At 39.7% G+C, this 16,481-nt stretch overlaps 2 protein-coding genes across 2 annotated transcripts in view; one reads left to right on the forward strand and one right to left on the reverse strand.

Moving 5' to 3' along the window:
* Nucleotides 1–16,481, forward strand: part of slc29a3 (solute carrier family 29 member 3) — a 91,314-nt gene that overhangs the window by 60,427 nt on the left and 14,406 nt on the right. The window lies entirely within an intron of this gene.
* Nucleotides 1–16,481, reverse strand: part of tacc2 (transforming, acidic coiled-coil containing protein 2) — a 169,293-nt gene that overhangs the window by 25,495 nt on the left and 127,317 nt on the right. The window lies entirely within an intron of this gene.

Genomic DNA, 16,481 nt, shown 5'->3' on the forward strand with positions numbered 1-16,481 from the left:
TCACTCCGACATTGAATTGGAAGAGCAGTTCACTTCACACGACTAGGAAGAATAATTTATAGAAGTGCACATGATTGTGAGAAGAATTTATTTCAGCCTGGAGGCTGTATGTCATGAATCATGATGATTGTACAAGTAGTTTCATGAGTTATTTATATCAAATATTTTTAAGAAGACAGTGAGCTTTTTAAAAAATTTATTCATTAAAAATTCAACTTGAATCTTGTAGGACAGACATACTGGAGATGTACACGATTTTTAGACACCTAAATTTAGACATCTAAATAAAGTTGACATTAAAGCTTTTTGTACATGTTATGCAACATTTCCAGGTAGCAGAGTTATTTATGTGTTCATGAACATGCTCTAGCATTTTCTTCCCAATGCAGTAACGTTGGAAAAGACAAAGTACCGGTAGATACATCATATGTACGTTTAGAAAATTACAGTTGGTAATTGTGTAATTGCCAACTGTTTTGAACCATGTTCACAACAGTGTAGGTAACAGCACCTTTGCAACATTAGCCTGAATATATTTTTAAACATGGGACCAAAATTGGACAACAAAACAAAAGAAAGAGAGAGAGAGAGGAAAAAAAACGGAGCTTATGTTCCAACCACTCTCCAAAACGTCCAAAAATTTATTTTGGCTTAATCCTGATCATTAGTGAAAACAGCTCTGTTCCATGTTCACCGATTTTGGCACTGATGCAGGGAAATAAAAATTGCGTTGAGTCCACAGTCCCAAAACTGCAAATCGCTGACGACACTGTGTTAGACAGCCGTGCTTGGAGCCAATTCGAAAAGTTCAGGGAATTTGCCACCACAAGAAGCAACGGTTGTTCATCAGACTGACACCCCATGGGCGGAAGTAATAACAAACAGGAATGTTGGAAGGACATTCCTCATAACTGACCTGCTATAGCTTTTGTGTGGGACTCGTTGAGCTTTCGCTCACTTTTTATCCAACCAATGTTGCCAAAAAAGCCACAGAGCTGGTTACGCCATCTGCCTTGCATGTGAGATGTGTACCATTGTTGTTTCATTCTTGTGAAGCAATACCAAAATAGACTTTTGTTCAGTCAGAATAACCTGTAACACCCAAGGTTGGGAAGGAATGTTCAGTGATCCCTAATCACAAAATCAATCTTCATTTTTTATTTTTAATGGTAGTCAACAAAATGTAACAACAATTTCACGGGGTAATGGTGGTCTGCAAAATCAGTGATAATTTTAAAGTTTGAGCCTTGCGAGTCCCAGGGACTCGCTGATCAGAAAAGTATGAGTCCCAAATTTCGAAAATGGTCTACTTATTCAATTGCATAGGATAATAAAACAAAAAAACAACAATATACATTGATAATAGGTTTATTCCTTATAAACAAATGCTGCAATTTTTAAAATAATTCAGGCATACAAGATTTGCTGAGAAATAGATTCTTATCCCATGGTTCAGTCTTTGAGTTCTTAAATTCTCCTCTCTTTACTCTGCTTCCAATGATGCAAGGCTTACTCAGAGTCAACTCATTATCGCAAAAAAACTATCCAACTTTAGCTGCGTCCTCTGTGATATCTCCACAACAAATTTTCACAACGGTTGTTTTAACGTTTCACAACTTGGCAATCGTCAGCCGATCTCGTCTCGCGAGAACGGAAATCTCGTCACGCAAGATTACGTAATGCGAGATCAAAACAACACTGGCGGCGATTGTCAAACTGCAATTATTGCTGGAAAAAAAGATGTGCCATCGTTTTTTTTTTTTGATTGTTTGTTTTGACTGAGAAATTACCTTGTGTCCCAGAAACGCACATTATTTGGAACTGTGCGCCGCGCGGGAAAATTATGCGTCGAGGACGCGGGACGCAGAGGTAACGAGATGGCTGCAAAGTGCTAACACCGATGTAATAATTAACTTGCTGTTCTTGGGAAATTGTTCATATGGGAATTTCAATTTTGTAGAAAAAGTTTGTGAAATGACCTTTTCTGTTCCAGTATGATTATGCCCCAGCGGGAAAAGCAAGGTCACTAAAAGTGTGCTTGGATGAGTTTGGCATGGAATAACCTGAGAAATTTCACCTCCACCTTTGAAATGAGAAAAAAAAATGCATTAGACGTTGAAATAAAGGGTGAGAAGGACCACGACTGAAGACCTAAAATGAAATGACAGTAACTGTCTTGGCTGGTGGTGATACCTTTTCTAATTTAAATAGTCAAGGGCACTTAGTGTTTAAAGCAAAATGGGAGAGCAAAGCTAGTGGGGGAGGTAACCGATGTGTAGAGAACCTTAAAGGCTGTGTGGAAAACAGCAATTATTAAGAGGATAATGGGTCATTATAAAGGGCTGTTTTCTATTACAGACACTCAAGTGCATCGTATTGTAGGCTTGACATAAAAGACTGCAAACTGCATATCTCTGAAAAGCAGAGGGGCTCTAAAAATAGGAGAGGTGTTCCAGAAGATGCGATAATTGAATATTATTTTCAGGAATGATTAAGTTGACCTATTCAGGAGACTAATTATTTTTAAAAAAAAAATTGCCGCCCAGAAGAGAACTTGTTTAATAGATTGTGGTTGAAGTGAATAAGACAAAAAAAAAAGGCACCAGCCTTCATGCTTTGGGCACACCACAAAGACTTTTAACCTTTTCACAAGTGAATACTGCCACAGACAATAAGCTGTCTTATGGATTTGGTGTCCTGTATCTCTTTCTTAACATGTGGTGAAAGCTGAAGGTCAGCCTCTTAGTTTCACTTTTATTACACACTTTGGATAGTGGATAGTGGTGGTAAATCTGTCCTGTATGTTCACACAAGTGTACATTGATCACAACATAAGAACACCTGAAAAATCTCTGATGCCAAATACGGTACTGTATGTATCAAAATATGTCACTTATAATTAAATCTGCCAGGGGAGGGGTTGATGTGAGGTGATTGTTCTTGAAGAAAGAATACAGTATACTGGACTTACATGATTTAGCTACATGATAGCATGTTTTTATTTATGTCAGGTTGGTCCAATTTGACACTCAGGAATAACCAAAAGGAGGAGACAGGAGACTCGATTCTGGTACCAGGAGGGAACGAGGAGAAGCGTTCGGTTTCAGTTCTCGGCACGTAACCCTAACGATCTCCCCCTTCACCTCCTCATTTATTGGGAAAGCTACTACATAGGTGTGTCCAACCTAAAGGGTGGGGGCTGTTGAACACACACTGAACTTGTTTGACTATGTGTGTGTATGTGAGTACAATTTACGTACATGTGTGCAAATGTCACATAAACATCACGTTGCAGCTGGTGTTGATGTCTCCATTCAATGTTCACCCTTGCTCATTGTTTAATCTTAACAGTTATCTCTTCCCAACCACGTCCTCGGAAAGGTGGTTGCGACCCTAACCTTTCACACAGTACAGCAAGCAAAAGTGATCATATAGTGAAGAATATATAATGATTATAGATGTGAGTAAATAATAAAGGATATATCTTTATTGAAAGCATAAGCGTTCTTCATTGCAGGCAAAACCAACTAATGATTGCAAGCATAAGAGTTCTTCTTTGCAAGCAAAATCAAACTATCATGACAGGCAGAAGCATTCTTCTTTGCGAGCATAAATTGACGATCGAATAATACGCGAATGTATGATTACTAAAAAATAATAAATCCAACATTTTATCTGCTTCTATGGCCCTCATACAGTTATGAAATGTAAACCAGCTCACCACGATGAAAACAAAATAATTTTAACACTTCTCCACTATCAAGTTTCTACAAACCATGACTTTGAAGCTAAACTCTGTGAATATCTGCCACTTTCAAGTGATGGAACACTAATGTCCAAAAGTTAGAAGAGTTGCACTGAGTTTTGCTGAATGTGCAGTTTTGCGTTGGAGAATTGCTAGCATTAGCTTCAAATAAGTGCTACATGTCTGGCCAGTGGAATTTGTAGCTATTACCTGCGCCACAGATCTGGTACACTAATTTGACAAGTCGAGTTTGGCGTCTTGGTGATGACGTTAAAATACAGTCACTGCTGTCATGTGCAGTGCAGGTAGCTCTCACTTTTGTCGAGTTGGAGCTCAACAAGTAAGCACTCCTTAGGTCCTGTCCTTGTCATCATGCTAATAAAAGCTGCAGTACAAGCAGTGGATCATTTGCATGAGATCAGACCACCCCTCTTGACTGAATCATTTCAATCAGGGTGCTAAAAGTGATAGTAACGTGCTGTCATTCTTGATACTTTGGGGGTTTTGAAAAATCGTGGAGAAAAAAAAAGCATAAAACAGGATGTCCATTTAGATTCAAATAAGAAACTAGCGTTTGAAGATAGTGGCACTAGCCCTTTGAACGTTCTAATGTTGGTATCTTTTGTCGATGGCTGCGTATTAGCGTATAAAGTTGTCAGTGTGTGTTTTTCGGAAGTGTGTGTGAGTGTGTGTGTCTCCCTGTCACTTTTCATTGACTTCACCTATCCTCCACCCGTGTAATCCCTGGACACACCTGGGCCCGTTGGCTTCAGGGCTTTTAGCAGATTGCATGTGTCACACTTAGGACAATTACTGTGATTGTTGCCCTAGAAATGTTGCTGACTCCCTGCCTTACAGTGGAGGCATGCGCTGTGATACACGTGTGTCTTATTATTATTATTATTATTATTTTTATATATATAATCATGAAATAAAAAACTTGTATTTTTTTATCCTTTCACTGCAAACAAAAGGGATACACGTGTCTTAGTTTTTCTTTATTTTTTTAAATACAAAAATTAATTAATTTATTTATTTTAATCCTGCACTGCAAACAGCAGCAAGTGATTGGTGGATATTATTGACGCAGTGGCGGGACCCTCAGGGCTAGCAAGGCCTTCTCGGCTGGCCTAAACATTTATACAATAACATAACTCTAATTCATGTTATTTTATTTTCATAAATATGTAAACAAAATTATTCTCTGTATTCTTTACGTCATATTATTTCCACTTAGTCGAGTGGCTTTCAATGTTATTTTTAATAAAATTGAAAGCCACTCGATAAATAACTTATTTATTATGGTAGCGATTTTAACAAATCATATTTCAGCTATCTTGTGTTGCTAGGTAAATTAAACTTGCTCGTGGCCTTCAGATTAAACAGAGCAGGCCCCTGTGCGCTGTAAATGAACGGGTATAGTCAGGTTGCAATAGCCAATCGGATCACGAGTCTGCGCACCAGGACCATATAAGAATGCCTTACGTCGAGACTGGACGTGCGCGTTTGGTGATTGAATTAGCACCTGCTAGAGGGAGCTATCACTGCATTTTAACCCAAAATGGCCGAAGAAGACTACGTTGATCTGGTTGCAGAACTATTTTCCACACAATTTTCAAGTTGGACCTTCCACGAAAAGCTGGATATTGTGCGATGAGGTCACCCAACACCTGCGCTAGCTAGCCTGTCCCATCAAGGAAAAGGGTTTGTCCGTCATTTTCAGACGAGCAATTATGAACGGTACCCGTGGCTCACAGCCTCTGAGAAACGCTGCAAATTGTACTGCTGGGAATACCGATTGCTTGCAACGGACCGATTTGGTGTTTGGAGCCAAACTGGATTTACCCATTTAAGTTGTTTTACCAAGGCAACAAGGAAACATCAGAGCACGGCTGGGCACTTACAAACTACGGCGCGTTTAAAAACGTTTGGGGATACTCGCGTCGATGTGCAGCAGTGAACAGGCACTACATCGGTGAGTAAATGAATTTTATTTTACATTTCTTCTTGTCATTTTATTTCATTGGTTAGTTAAATTAATGGTAACGCAATAAAATGACAAAGATACAAAAATGTATCAAATAAATCTGCTCACCTGCAATTTATAATGGCACATTGTAGTCACCTTCGTGCACGAAAGTTCGTTCAATCTCAGCTGCTCAATATTTTCAGTTATTTGCTGTTGTATCGCCGATTTTCAAAATGCAAATGATCTGTTTACTTTATTTTCAAAGAATAGTTTGTTTTGTTACTGTTTGGTTGGAGTCTTTTATGAAACTGCGACATTGCGCAACTTATTGGACAGACTTGTATAAGATCACACAGCGTAATGTGGGTGGCATTTTATTTAGTATTTTTAAATCTTTTTATTTTTGACAATATCTATACATTTAGTTTCCTGCTCATAATTGTGAATGCATAATTGATGGTTTTAAATGCTCCTGAAATTAAGTGCTGCTTGACGAGCCAATACTGTATTGATAATGTATGTGACGTCACTAAAGGCCTAAGGTTGAAATGCACGGCCCGCCACTGTATTCACGGCAAACAGAAAGTCTAATATTCAACATGACACTCTAATGACAATGGTGAGACCGAGCTCTCCTATAGGACTCGCACAGATGTCATTAGTAAACAACATCACAGTACCCATAAGGAGCATCATGATTGTCACCAATGCTAAATAAGTGGCCAAGAACCGGGGGATGATATCAGTCCGGAACTATTCTAATAGTGTACAGTGTTTCATTGGACCACTTTGTGAAGGAAAGAGGCTTTGCACTCTGTTGAAGGGCATTATTATTCAAAGTGACTAAGGCGGACTCAAATGGCAAAAGATAAAAATCTGACACTAAATAACTAACAGACCGCCAAAACTCTGAAGATAAGATAAGAAAACCTTTATTCATCTCACAATGGAGAAATTCCCCCAAAATGTAAAAAGATAAAAAAACTAATGGAGATGAGCAGAAAGGAAGATGCCCATTATTTTATATACAGTATTTTAGAATATATCCATCTATCCATTTTCAACACTGCTTATCCTGAACAGGGTTGCAGGGAGTTTCTGGAGCCTAACCCAGCTGACTTCAGGTGGAAAGCAGACTATACCCTGAACTGGTCGCTATTCAGTTGCAGGGCACATACAAAGACCATTCATGCGCACATCTATATCGTCACTGAGTGGGAACACAAGTCAGGCGTACCACTACACAACACAAGTGTACCACTATACTATCAGCGACTATTTTAGAATATACTGTCTATTACATTTTAGTAGACAGTATACATTTACATTACAGTATACATTTATTTTATTCATTCATTCATTCATCTTCCAAGCCGCTTGATCCTCATTAGGGTCGCGGGGGGTGCTGGAGCCTATCCCAGCCGTCTTCGGGCAGTAGGCGGGGGACACCCTGAATCGGTTGCCAGCCAATCGCAGGGCACACAGAGACGAACAACCATCCGCGCCCACAATCACACCTAGGGAAAATTTAGAGTGTTCAATCAGCCTGCCACGCATGTTTTTGGAATGTGGGAGGAAACCGGAGCACCCGGGGAAAACCCATGCAGGCCCGGGGAGAACATGCAAGCTCCACACAGGGAGGCCGGAGCTGGAATCGAACCCGGTACCTCTGCACTGTGAAGCCGACGTGCTAACCACTGGACTACTGGGCCGCCGCATTTATTTTACATTTAGTAAAATATATTTTATATTAAATATCTAGGATATATTATGTATAATATATGTTTATAATATATTCTAAAATATATTACTATTCTACTTCACTTCATTTTAGTAAAGCTTTAACTTATTTAAATAAATTATTGAGAATAATTTTTTAAACTTATTTGAACATATTTCTTTTTAGAACAGCTGCATTTCAATAAATGTATCTTTTGTTTTTGGACAATACTACCACACTGCATATATAAGGTAATTCTTTTTCTGTTCTCTTTTGTTTGGTTTTATTATAGTTTCTAGACCAGAAATGATTGTGTGTCATTTCACTTCAGAATATATGCCCTACATGTGTTTATTTATTCATTTGTTTACAAAAGTCTGACAAAATTAATTGATGTACTTTTATTTTACTTGGTTTAAACCCCCCCCCCCCCCCCCCCCCCCCGTGTTTCTTCAAGGATGATGATGTTTCCTTTGATCGGTTTGATACATTTTTTGGAGCTATTGTGAATAGTGTGAGCTGTTTATCAATGAACGTGCAATGTGGGAGCTCGGGGGTGGGAGGGTGTAGGTGGAAGCTGTAAGTGAAAGCAAATTGGACTTTGTTTTATTTTACCTTCATAATTGTTTTTCCAACGTAATTATTGGTTGATTTTGTTGTTGGGTTTTTTATGTGTGCATGTGTAGCAAAACCAGATCTTTGTGATCTTTAAAGTGTGAGAGACACACAAGATGAGGAATCAATCAGGATGTGTGTTCTGGTTTCATATGGCTCGTGTTCGTGCATAAGTCATTTTCTCTGCACCTCAACTTAAGCACTTTTCATCTATGAGGATTCTTTTCATCCGGACTTCTGACAAACCCCCATGCGCAACCTGCGGCAAAGAGTGGGCTAGTACTAAAGTAGTATTAGCCCACAAAGTAACACTTTGAAGGAGAGCATGTTTTTGGTTTTTTTGTCTTTAGTATGAAATAAATCCAGTACAAGTAATCGGAATATTGTGCTTATGATTGGATGCATGTTTGAAAGCTCATCATGAAAAAGTGATGTGCCTGACTTTAAAGTGAACACTGATTGATGAAGAACATAAAAAAAGGGATGGGCAACTGGCAGCACGCGTAATTCCTAATTTCCTGGGGGGGTGGCGGGTTCTGTTTTATGCCACGGTTCCAGTTTGAGGTTTGGTGTTGTTGAAAATGAAAAATGTTTAATATTTCAGATAATTGGCCCTGACTCTTGCTCAAGGGTGGGAAACCCTCACTTAACACACCACATACGACTGGAAAATCAATCCAGATAATATTTTACAGACGTGTGAGAATTGGAACTTTGCCGACTTTGATTGTGATTTACGGTAAAAAAAAAAATGCTCAATGCAAGATGGTCAGTATATACGGTCTGTGAATCAGGTTTCCAATATGATTTGCTTGTGGGAGTACGTGGCACCCTCTGTGGACCTGTGTCAGGTAATGTCTCAGTCTATTAGCCCTGATATGAACTATAAACCCACATTTTGTTTATTATGAGGGGCATCGGAGCATTGTTGAGTGATGATATTTCATAAGGGAAACATTATGTACACTTCATAGTATTGGCTGCTCAGCACATTTGCTCTGTTTGTCCAGTCTTTTTTATGGTTGCGGAGGGCTTTGGGACACTGTAAGTCAGTGCTTCGCCTGTGAGATCAACATCATGGTTTCATTTCTCGATGGGTGGGATTGACGACAAAAGGCATTAAATGTGCCAGCAACTGCGCTCTACTTTTTTTTCTCTTTTTTTTTTACATCATCTGCTTCACCTCCCTTCATCAAATATCTCTCCTGTTCACCTGCACCTCCTCCGTTATGATTACTCGGTGGCTCTGAGTCCACATATATGGTTTGCCATTAGCTTTAGAGAGGGCACACGAGGAAAGGGAGTACAATTGTTCATCTCCTGCAAGAGGCTTGAAAGAAAAGTCGAGTAAGAATGAGGATAGTAGACAGAGGCATACACTCACTAGGATGCAACCACATGCTCCAAAGGCAGCATAAAGTTGTTGAGGGAGAAGTTGTGGATCGGCTGGAGTGGGACCGGGAGGCCTGTTTTATTAATCACAGTCTTGATCGAGAGGGAACATCAAGAACTCTAAACAGAAATAATACTCAAGTGTTGCCACTATTGCACTTCTGCCTGCAAGGGACACAAAACACATCCTTGAAAACAGTCAAGCCGACGAGATGAATGATACGTCATTTGGAATTCCAATGAAACTATCAAGAAAATATGTCTTGAACTTATTACTTTGGCGGTGTGTGTTTCATGTGGAAACAAAAGTTTAGAAAATCGCAACAAAGTGAGACAGAGACCAATTGTGTTGAATGGTAGATATTTTAGTGTTATGTGATTCTTTACATTTTATAGTCAGATTACAGTACTTTAAAAAACTGAGCTGGATGCAGCAGGACAATGTCATAACACGTTCTTTCTGATTTTTTCCGAGCCACAAAAAACAAACAAACAAACAAAAAAAGAAATTCATAAGGTAACGGTCAGCTGGCAGATGAATGTGAAAATGCACGGTTGACTTTTTTTTTGTGTGTGTCAACCAAGTAACTGAGTGCCAGTTTTTGCAGGATATAACCAGCCTCATTTGGCTCCCCCAAAAAACCTGCAAAAGAGAAGCGGGGAGAAAATATCTGCATATTGTGGTTATGCAATGTAAGTATTTCCTATTTGGAGGAGTTGTTACACTCTTGTGTCACTATTTAATACATTTTCAATTTGGCACAGGAGAGTTCACCCTGGGAAAGTGTATGATAATTGCATCCAAACTCATAAAGCGGCGGTATATTTGTCGATGTAATAAAACACAAACTACTGTCTCAGCAGCTACAAAAAAACCCCCAAATAAAACAGAGCTTTACAAAAGCTATGTGGCAAAAGAAAAACAACAACAACAAAAATCACAATACTAAAGATGTTTCCTGGAGGATGAATCTTTGATTAACAACAGGCAAGGTTTTATTAGTATGAAGACATTTATGGATGGACTATGTATGGATTTATTTACATTTTCTCATCTGTTAATAAGAGTTTAGTCTGACTAGGTGCCAGACTAAAGAGCTAATTAGAATGGGGAACAATTGGTTTGGCGTCTGCACGCCGGGCATGGAGAATATGGGCAGCCAGTCAGCGGTCACCTTATTAGCCTAGGTGTAGGGGTGCGTTTTGTTTGTGTTCACATGGCCTCCCATTGTCACAATATCGCCTCATTTCAGGTCGTGGAGGCCAACAGCAGCAGGGGAGAAAGGGAAGGAGGAAAACATGCACTAGGAGCAGGTAAAAGTAAGGCTCAGTTGGAAAGCGCGAGAAAAAAAGACAATTTTTACCAGTCTTAGTCATGTCGTTTTTATTTTGTATTGTAATTCAAATGATACACTTCAATGTCATCAGTGACTTTGAATAGTAATCACAATCACAATCAGCGGTCTTTTTCGTTTGCCCTCCAAGTGCTTCTACTTTCCATTGGATGCAAATCAGCGTTATGCTTGCAAAACAAATCCATGCAAATCATAGAGTCAGTTGGGACCAGAACCACAAATTAGGCACTAGAAATTATTCAATGACGACTAAGGTCAGGAGTAAGCAAGAACTGAAACTTTTTTTAAAGGCACAAAATGGAGTAAACGGGAAGCAGATAATATCATTGTGCACTATCACAACCGCTCGAGTCACATTTTAAGAAAATAAAGTTGTGAAATCAATTTATTTGGGAAAATGTTGGATAGTCATGTATTAATCTTATAATCATGAATCATTTCAATTAGACTGAAACAATAAAAGAGGGAAAAGGTTTGATTTGTTTTCCTTAATCAAGGTTTTAGTCCAAGACCAAAATGGGTATTCCTCCCAGGTACCCAGATGGAGAAAAATAAACCATATATGCCGACTTTCCTCACAAATGCCAAAAAGGCCAGTCAAAAGTTTGGACACATTTTTCTCGTGCAATACAAAGGTGTGTCAAAACTTTTGTGCACTGGCACTGTGGATATATAAACGAATGACAAGAGAAAATAACAAATGTGAATCCAAAAGCCCATTACCAAGAAATGCTATGCCTGCTTGATCACTTCATTATTTCCATTTCACTAGCATAACAGGGGTGTCAAACCTTATCGTTTTCATTATGGGCCAAATAGCTGTTGTGGATGGTTTTAATATTGGAAAAAAAAACACATGTACCGACCGGTACTGCATATAATAGTGTCATCATAATAGTGGAAAAATTGCCAGGCAATGACAATTTGAGGTCATGGTTTGGTTCACATTTGATAAGTAAACGTATACAGTATATTGTGTAAACGGAAACACATTTAAAATGCAAAAGCAACTGCTCAAATCTTTTCTTTTTCAGGAAAGGATGACATCAATAGCTAACCTTACCTCTAGGAAATGAACGATACCGACAGTAAGTTTGAACAGGCTATAATATCCATCTATCCAATTTCTGACCCGCTTTATCCTCACAAGAGTCGCAGGGGGTGCTGGAGAATATCCCAGCCTTCTCTGGGCAGTAGACGGGGGGGGACACCCTGAACCGGTTGCCAGCCAATCGCAGGGCACAGTGTGTGACGAACAACCATCCACACTCACATTCACACCTAGGAACAATTTATAGTGTTCAATCAGCCTGCTCTGCGTGTTTTTTGGAATGCTTTAAAAACATAAATGGCATTTGTTATAGCTTTGGCACCATTCAGATGAGCCTGGAAATGTCTGTTTAAACCCACTGGATGATATCATTAGCACATTGCAAGTCACCCCCATGCCCTTTGCTGCACTTACATTCTTGTTGGTATGATGCTGTTTCAAATGAGTATGGACGAGTAATGCCCCCCCAAAAAACATATCACATGCCATTTGATAGGTGTAATCTAAGCTGCACTGTTTGTTTCTTGGACTGGACGTGCGGCTAGAGAATGGTCAGTTACACTTCTAAAATACGGTATTTTAATCTGCTGACACAATACCCATTTTGCGACCACAAAGGCTATTAATACGACTTGATTTTTGACACACCCAATGTGAAAAGAGCATAGAGACAGTCCACCTTGTTGCTGCCGGTCCTGTCCAGTGTCAACTCATTAATTCCCAAAAAATAAAATAAAATTACAACAGCCCATCATTGACCCATGCAGTGTCACTAAAACGAAGCTGAAATTAACTGAAGGAGCATGGATCGCATGTTCTTTTCGAGAAGAGGCAGAGGTCCAAAAGGTGAGCAGCTGATGCTCGTGGCACATCTGCTCAATTCGCCGCCGATATGTTATTTCAAAAACAACATCACTCTCTGCTGTCGCAGAGCCCCTCAACCCCCCTCCCCCTTCATCTGTGTGAGCTGTGACCTCCTTTGTCATGCAATCAAAGTTCAGCACTTTCTATAAAGAGTATTCCTTTGGGGTGAAGAAAAGTGACGAATCTGACGATAAGAACTTCACAACCTTCCAACTAGTCTCTTTAAAGTCGCAACTAAAGGGTGACGACATGACACAAAAGAACAAGTGCACAACTAACTCTGTGTTAGTTGCATTCCCTTTGGAGGTCACATTGCAGTGTTTCATCTATGTGTGTGTTTTCTCATCTCTCTGGTTTATGTCTGCCTTGTGAGCGCAGCTCAAACACTGGGGACCAGTTGAAATACTGGAGATTCCCTCTGCAGCGCTCCAGTGAAGTATCTCCGACAGAGACTTATAAAGAGCCTGTGCCTTCGCCGATGCGTATTGCCACTGTCTACGTGGCCGCATTGCTTTTGTATGAACAGCCCCTTTTGTTTTAATTAAAGCATATTGCAAGCTGTGTTGTTACACTGATCGTTAAGTTTAAAGTCGGGGCTATTAAGGACCAGCAGAGGATGGATGCAGAAGGACACAAATGGCCAAAGTAAGAATATGATATACCAGCATAGCGTGATGCAGCTTTCTAAATGTAGAAATCAATACGCAGGGAAAAAAAGAGAAGCTAAATAAACGAAAGGAAAGCGAATGCGCCACGGTCGATGCGTGCAGGTGATTGAGAGCAAATGGGAGCCTTGTGTGTGTATTTACATTTTGTGTTCATGCATCGAGCCTGTACTGACCAGATTTTGTGTACGAAGAAAGGAGGTCTTGTTCTTGCGGTGTATCGTGTGGCTGCTGACCTCTGGCCTGCTATTGACTCATCTTCATCATCGTCATCATCGTCATCATCATCATCATCATTACTTGACCAAAAGCGAATTGGCTCATCCTTCTCTGAAATTCATTTTTTTAGATAATCCTGCCAACCAACAAACCAGCAAATGGTGACTAAAACAATTCTTCTCGCCTTCCAGTTATTTGTTAGAGAGATGGAATAACAACTGGTCTATTGAAGAAAAAAAAACCCACAAATAATTTAAAGAGTATGTGTGAAGTCAAGACAGTTCATTTTTTTTCTACTAAAAAGTAAAATGGGAATATCACATGGCGTTGCACACATCAACACAACAGTGCCCCAAAAATATGTTCGATTGTTAATTTAATATCGTTTAAAAAATGCTAATTCATTATATTGTCATTGATTAAAATGCTACATACCTTGCCGTCTTGCGCTCAGTGGATTGACAGGCAGCCACGGTAACACGCCGCCATCGACCGTACAAACAACCTTTTCACCTTACAAAAATAAATGCCCACGTTACGTCCTCTTCCCCACTTTTTGAAAGCCATGGGCGATGCGATTTAACCAAAAACGAGCTTACAAAATCCATTTATATCATCAAAATAGATCTGTGTTTTTGATTTTGGTTTTGTCTCATATTGTGTCTCGTTTTTCTTGTGGTTCGTGTCTGTTTGTTACGGCTTTTGTCTCTACCTGTGCTCGTCAAGCAGGTCCCTTGTGTCGTCCAATCAACTCCCTTGGCCAGTTGTGTCTTGTCCAGGTGTTTGTCTTGTTATTTTGTCATTGTCTTGTTCATTTGCTTGCATTTATTTCCTTGGTTTCTTTCTGCCCCTGTGAGTTCATTGTTCGCTGCCTTTGTTTCTGCCACTATCCCTCATATTTTTTTTTCTGGATCATGTATTGTTTCCTGTGTAATTAGTTTGTGACCAGTTTTGGTCTGTTACTCAGAGTGTAGTTTTTAAATGTTGTTTTTTTTTTTAGTCTTTGATCCCTCCCAGTACCGCGTTTGATTTTTGTTTGTTTGAAACCTAACCTGAAGTTTTCGAGAGCACTCATGCATTGCCTCCCCGTTTCCCTGCATTTGAATTCCATTATTGTAAACCCTTGACATTGCAAATACTCACCTACTGATTTTTGATGTGGCTTTTAGACGGCGAATGCATGCTTTGAGCGGATACAGTCAGTGCTATGTATTGCTCTCTTCAGCGATGTAAAGCAAGCCAACCCTAATTCCTCTATCGACACTATTTTCACTCGCTATTTAAGAAAAATGGTGTTCAAATATAGTCCAAGGGAAGGCATTCTTCCACAGAACATGGTAATAGATGGAGTTTCTCACTTTTTAAGTGTTAAAGTCATTCATTAACATCCAGAAGTCCAATGAAGTGCCAATTTTGGTCCTAGTAGAGAGGCATTTTCACCAACATTTTAAATTATTATTATCCTGTTGCTTTGATCAGAGCCGATAAAATCCTACACACATGCTGTATATCTGAAACCTTAACTTGAAAGGCCACACCGTTCCACTCCTGCCTTGCAGGTACACCAACTCCATCGGATGCCGTTGGTTGTTCGCAGTTCCACTTGGCCCCGACGCAGCTCCACTCTAACCGTGAAGAGAGAAAATCAAAATCTTCTCAACACTTCCTGTATTTGTATCCTTTTGCAAATCCCCAATCACAAAGTTTAGTGGAAAATGATCCTGTAGTTTTTATATAATCCCGCAAACAAAGGGAAGCGGTAATCTGTTGTTAAATCATCAGAACTTTGATTAAGACTCTAATCCCTAATTCAAATTAATTTAATGCTCCTAATATTCATTCTATCAGCTTTGTGTGTCCTACCTGTCTGACAGGGTCATTGTGCCAAGAGAAATCAGATTACACAATCACAAATGTCGGGGCTCATGCATATTTCATCCCGCGTCTGCCTTTCATAATTACTTAATTAATTCCCAGCACTAAGAGATAGAGCACTACTAATCCCCGCCCCTGCCCCCACCCCTTTTGGGAATCCCTGGAGTGCTATACATGTTTTGGACCATCATCACAGACTTAAAATGTTTTGTCTCTTTTGTTTTTGTTCACTTCGATGGGGTAGGTTGGGAGTGAGCATTCCAACTTTCCAGTTAAGCCCTCAGTTGCTTAGGCAAAGCATTTTCATCCCACTGTGAGTTTTAGTCAACTCCATCACCTCTTGTATTGGCTCCAACAGAAGAGAATGGGTTACTTTCCTGATGGGGGTGGGGGAGTAGCGAGACGATACCTGCTTGCATAATTTGCATGCAATGTACATCTTAGTTCTTGGGGGTTTTCTTCTTCTTCTTTTTCTTCTTCTTCTGTTGTTCTATTCCATGGAATGGCAAGGTCTCAAGCACTCCGTTTGGCCTGCAGGTGGATTAGGATGCAAAAGGGAAGCTTTTTATATGCACTCCCACGTTGTTAAGCTATTCAATACTCACAGCATGGGGACAAACATTGGGCACGGCAACAGTGAAACATCATTTGAGTGAAGGCCTTCTGTGTTTGAGAACCTTTCAGTGATGGCAAAAAAATGTTGTTTATACGTTATGTTCATTCAATATTTTTCTTTTCTTTCAAAGAAATAGAGAAGCACTATAGACATGTGTTTGGCAATGTCATAGTTCAGAGATTTGGGGGTCAGATCTCGGCTGTGGGCTTCTTGTCTTGACTTTTCATGCTCTACTTGCGCTTGTGTGGGTTTTCTCTGCATAATCAGGCTTCCTCCCACATTCCCAAACCATGCAAGTTAGGTTCATGGAAAGTCTCCAAATCGTCCTTTGAATGAGACCCTCATGAGAACAAGTGCTAAAGAATGGATATATACACACATATATATATATATAT

This window comes from Hippocampus zosterae, chromosome 11, assembly GCF_025434085.1.
Source record: "Hippocampus zosterae strain Florida chromosome 11, ASM2543408v3, whole genome shotgun sequence".
NCBI lineage: Eukaryota > Metazoa > Chordata > Actinopteri > Syngnathiformes > Syngnathidae > Hippocampus > Hippocampus zosterae.